Genomic DNA, 6230 nt, shown 5'->3' with positions numbered 1-6230 from the left:
CTCAGCGTTATTTTATTAATATGTAAATAAGCTGGTACAAGAGCAAGAATGGTCCCAAATAGATCTACAATAATGCGGCAACTGGCCTTCAAAACAAACTGAAAATCAATAAACTGCAACCTATGAATTTTGAATAGATTCACCAAGGGAAGAGATTGAATTTTGAATAGATTCACCAAGGGAAAAGATGGATGCTCGTCCACTCTCACTGAATCACCCGAGGATTTACGTCTAGGGGCTACTATTGAAGTAGAGAATCCGGTTCTCAAAACCTCACCACAAAGACAATACACAAATCCAAGGTGTCTCCAAATGACGACCTCGTCCTCTTTTATATATATGATGGATAGATCTCGAAGCCTCTAGAAGCATCTTATTTTATTATTCTTTTATTATTCTAGAAGCTCCTTCATTTACTTTATTTTAAGTGACTTTTTAATTTTATTTTATTTCAGTGAAGTCACTTTTGGGCATTTTCCTCCAGTTAATTATTTTTCCTTAATTAAATGACTAATTAAAATATTTTTAATTAAGGAAAATGGTAAATCGTCCACCATACTCTCTCCAGCCCCTTGAAGTCACTTCTCAGCATCTCATCCTATATTATTTTTTTGCATCAATTCCAACAAGCTATTACACTGAAGTGTTTCATCAAACAATCTTCCCGAAATTCCACCTTGAGCATTTTTAATTAAGTTAGGCCCCATAATAATGTTATTTTTTAAAAGTTGTTGGAATGCAACAGAACGAAAAGCAATCTATGTGAATGGTGGAATATGCCAAGCGAATGTCATCAGATCCAATAAAAATTCCTCCAGGACCCCGATGATGTAATCCTGCTCGCCATCACATACCCTAGAAACCCATTATTTAATATATTATGTTTTCAACTCTTTATCATATCTATCATTATGTTGATAGGTTCGTCTTTGGACTAGGGTTTCCATAATTTTAATTTAATTATCAATAATTATTAGGTGGATTGTAGAGATTTAACCTCTACGGAATATTCTAGAACATTTTTAGTAGTATTCACAAATAAAAGGTTGAAATTTATTTCCAAAGTACTTATGCACTTTTTTTTCCTTTTAATTAAATTAAAAATGTCATATGAACAAATGTGATATTGGTTTTTTGGGTGTGGTATTAATAAGCCATAGTATTGGCCCATGATATTATAACAAAGCCTATTTATAGAATAAGAATTTCCATGATAAAGTGAAGATGAATCTTCATGGTTAAGAACCTTGAATCTTCATGCCACATAATTATAAAACAAAAAAAAATAAACAAAAACACCAAAAGCTTCAACTTTAACATGACTCATTAGATATACATAGAATTTTGATGAAAAAAGATTTCATAAACAATTATACGCTCTCTAAATTGAAAATTCTGTAATTCATATTGTTTCAAATAAAAATTCTAATGAAATTAGATTAAAAAAATATGATCAACACAACGGTTGACCACATATATTTTAATGCGTTCTTTGAATATGATTTCACTCTAAAATTTCTCTAAAGAAATTATAAATTATCTTTTGTCGAAACTTCGACAATGTCAAAATTTAATGTAGTAACACTCCTGGCCCACACATGGTTTGAGTGAATTATCTTTTACTATCGACAATGTTGAAAATAATTATACATTGTTTAATGTAGTGACACTACTGGCCCACACATGTGTTGGAAATAATACTAAGAGGGGGGTGAATTAGTATTATCATATCAATAATTTTATTTCTCAAACAAATTTATATACGCTACTTTAGTGAAGTGAACTAGCGTGTACACGCAACTATGATTAGAGAAACCAGCGTATATCCAAAGAACTTGTGATTTAGACAATTTATCATGTGTTGATCTTAAACCAGTACATCAGTAACTTATTAGACAGTGCAGTAAAAGCAGAATAAAGCATCACACATAAGCAACACACATGAACACCAAGATTTAAGGTGGAAACCCAATGTGGGTGAAAACCACCTGCTGTTGTCGTCTCTGTCTTCTTTTAATAATAAGAAAATCTGTTTACAATTTTGTACTGGTGCAGACTCATACTAGTACGCAGGTTTCTACCTGCAGAAGGTTACAACCTTCTCTCGTTCTCCAGCTTCTACTAGAAGGGAGCTACAACCCCCTAGCTCTTGTACTAGCCAATATGTTTACTAGTACATAGGTGCCAGCCTACAGAAAACTCCACTCTTCCACCAGGGACCATGTTTCATGAATTTTCAGACTAGATGCTCCTCCCACATATCAAGACATATGAAAACCTTGACTCATCAATAACCCATCAAAAATTTAGAAACTCAAACTTCATCAACCAACATGTAGTTAATCTGAAACAACCAGATCACTGTCACCAAAACACTGTGCTGAACCCAAAAACCTGCATCATCATTCAGAACCAGTTGTAACCTCAGAAACCATGCCTCAGATTGTATACGTTACTTGGCTGAACCCAAACTGTGTGTATACGCTACTTCCGTTAATCAAACCTAAGTATACCTCCAAAGCTATTGCAAACATAAATTTTTGAATCAAGTTTGTACCAACCAACAATATACTGAACATCTACTGTCAACTTACAGAGATTTACACAGGAAACAACGGAGATCACTTCTTCTCACTTATACAATCAATCTATCAAATATCAAACTCCTTATTCATTCAGTTTTACATTAAAATATAAGAAGACTTCATTGACAAACAACAGTGAAACAACAACACTGATCTGATAGATTAGTCATCCTTGAACATCAAGCGTTTCTTTTGCATACGCTACTTGGAAGATCCGAACCAACGTGTATACGCACCTTCACCAAAGCGAACCAGCGTACAGATCTGCAAATACTTACTTCATAACTTCGTTGCACCTCCGGACTTCAGACATACCCAAATCAGAACATTTACAGTGTAAATCATGCGTTAGCATTCAGATCTAGACTATCCATGATCAAACCATATAATAATAATTCATTTTAGGTCTCATGATCCTGATCCATCATTAGATCTCATCCCCATCAACCGCTAAGGTTCATCCTTAGTTCAGATCAAGCAAAGCACCATAAACCCATAACATGCATATTTGCTTTTGATCTCACTCTTCATAAGATATTCATTACTTGCACACTTGGCCTAATGATCTTCTCCTCCTTATATAGTTTTAGGCCTTTCTCAATACCTTGGACCAAAACCACTTAGGACCAATACCTTGGACCAAATACCTCGGACCAAATACCTTGGGCCATATACCTCGGACCAATACCTTGGACCAAAACCTTGATTTTCCATCCCATACGCGCTTTTCCTTCTGTGAAAGTGCGTGTATACGTATACGCACTTTTTGTTCTATGGACCAGCATGTATACATTGTTTTGACTAAGTGGACCTACATATACTTCTTAAATTGCTTTACATCAACCTTTTCCTTTACCTTCTTTATTCTGATTAGTAGACCTTAGTTCCATGTTCTTGTTCTTCTGTACTAGTGCCCTATTACCTATGAATAGACTTGTTACACTGTAATTTTCCATATTACTTCTGAAATGATTCATTTGAACTACCTTGCATTTTGTCATATCTGTAAACACAACTGCCATGCATTTTGTTACGTCTTATATCTCTCCTAGAGATTCATCTAATTACGTAGATTCATCTCGTTACCATATACAAGTGAGATGTTCTGCTACAAGTGGGTTGCCATCAAGTACAACACATACATCATAATGCCAACAATCTCCCCCTTTGGACTTGATGGCAACCATGTTGGTGTTGATTACTGCATGTTGTAGAAACTGTTAGAGATAACAACCAACACCAAAATACTCTTCCCCTTTGACATCAAGGGCAAAGGGCAGACCAAGATATTTCATATCTAAACAACTGAATATAAACATTGATCATGCTCCCCCTAGGCACATGCTGAATTCACCGATGCTGTGATTCACTAAACCGTCCATGCTCCCCCTAAGCACATGCAGAGTCTGCAAAAATATTTTCCAAAAGAATAACATGACTCTATAACTCACCTATGTGAGTTTGACCTTCCTATCACCAATGACTCATACATACATCAATCTCCCAACCAAGTGGGGATATACCAAATTTGACTCATCCACCTATACCAATTGTTTATACATGACAGAAATAAAATAAATATTACATCATTCATCCCTTGCAAAGTGGAGATACAAATTACATCATTTGTCTAATAGGACTCATTCAAATGTATGAGAGGTCATATCACACCCTATACTTTTACATGACTTAAGCAACAAATGGTATAAATATCTGAAGCCATAGTTGGAATCAGCAACCATAATGTCAACAATGCAAAATGCGTGTGAAGGCTAATGCTCCCCCTGAACCTATGCTACCTGTGCATTTTTAACAAGTCATTAATGAAGGCATCTTTGTCAGTCTGATAAAAATTAATGAACAAAACATATCGTTAGACTGTAATCATCAACATCAGACATAACACCCATATCAGAGTCTGACCCACTATTTTTCCTGTCAGAAAAACATATACGCCACTTCAGCCACAGAAACCCGTGTGTATATGCGACTATACTTCATGAAACCCGCGTATAATAACCTTCCTCTAAAAAATTGGATTTAACAGCAGAATGATGCAGCAATTACTCCCAGCTTTTGTCTGAGATATTCAAATGTTTCTCTGGGCAGTGGTTTAGTGAATATATCAACAACCTGTTCTTTGGAGGGGACATACTCCAATTTGACATTTTGTTCAAACACTTGTTCTCGTAGAAAATGGTACTTGATGGGTATGTGCTTGTTCCTGGAGTGCATGATTGGATTCTTTGAAATACTAATGGCACTTGTATTATCACATAGAATGAAGATGGGTGGAGTACATGTGAACTGAATGTCTTGCAAAGTTTGCATCATCCAAAGTAGTTATGTGCAGCAAGATGCAACAGCCACATATTCTGCTTCAGCTGTAGATAAAGCAATTGAACTTTGTTTCTTGATGGACCAAGACACTAACCTAGAACCCATATAGAATGCACCACCACTATTGCTTTTTCTATCATCAACACTTCCTGCCCAATCTGCATCTGTATATGCATGAAGAGTAAAATCTGCATCTCCAGGATAACATAGTCCAAAGTCCTGAGTTCCTTGAAGATATTTGAAAATTCTTTTAACTGCCTGAAGGTGTGATTCCTTTGGATTTGCTTGGAATCTTCCAACTATTCCTACTGCATGCATGATGTCAGGTCGGGTACCTGTTAGATAAAGCAGATTGCCAATCATGGATTTGTAAGTTGGTTGATGTACTATTGTTGATTCATCATTTTCACTAAGACTGCATCCTGTTACCATTGGAGTACATACAGGTTTAGAATCTTCCATTCTGTACTTTTTCAAGATCTACTTGAGATATTTGGTTTGTGAAAGAAAAATGCCATATTTAATTTGCTGAACTTGTAGACCAAGAAAATAGGTAAGTTCACCAAGCAAGGACATTTCAAATTCTTGCTGCATTACTGAAGCAAAATTCTGACTCATGGATTCTTCATTACTACCAAAAATGATATCATCAACATAAACAATAATAATTAGCAATTTATCATTTTCAATCTTTGTATATAAATTGCTATTTTCAAAACCTTTTGTAAAACCTTGTTGGTGTAGATATTTGTCAAGGCGGTAATACCAAGCCCTTGGAGCCCGTTTCAGACCATAGAGAGCCTTTTTGAGTCTGCATACAAGTTTGGCATCATTTCCAAGAATGAATCCTTCTGGTTTTTCAATATAAACTTCTTCTTCTAAATCTCCATTAAGGAAGGCTGATTTTACATCCATTTGGTATACTTGAATTTCCAAAAACCGGAAAAAGCAAGAAACATTCTTATGGCTTCAAGACTGGCAACAGGTGCAAAAGCTTCTTCAAAATCTATAACTTCTTGTTGAGCATACCCTTTACAAACAAGTCTAGCCTTGTTTCTAATGACTTCTCCATTTTCATTCATCTTGTTCTTGAATATCCATTTAGTTCCTATAATATTTTTATCATGAGGTCTAGGAACTAATTCCCAAGTGTCATTTTTTTCAATTTGCTCAAGTTCTTCATCCATGGCCTTGACCCAACATTCATATTTGCATGCTTCATTTAAATTTTGAGGTTCGGTGGAGGATAGTAATGCTAGATAGCTTGAGGTCCCTGTAATAGTTCTTCTTGTCTGTACACTAGCC

This window comes from Pinus tabuliformis, chromosome X, assembly GCF_031772625.1.
Source record: "Pinus tabuliformis cultivar Carrire ecotype Pingquan chromosome X, CPIR1, whole genome shotgun sequence".
In the NCBI taxonomy this organism is placed as follows: Eukaryota; Viridiplantae; Streptophyta; class Pinopsida; order Pinales; family Pinaceae; genus Pinus; species Pinus tabuliformis.
Note: the sequence above shows the minus strand (reverse complement) of the source record.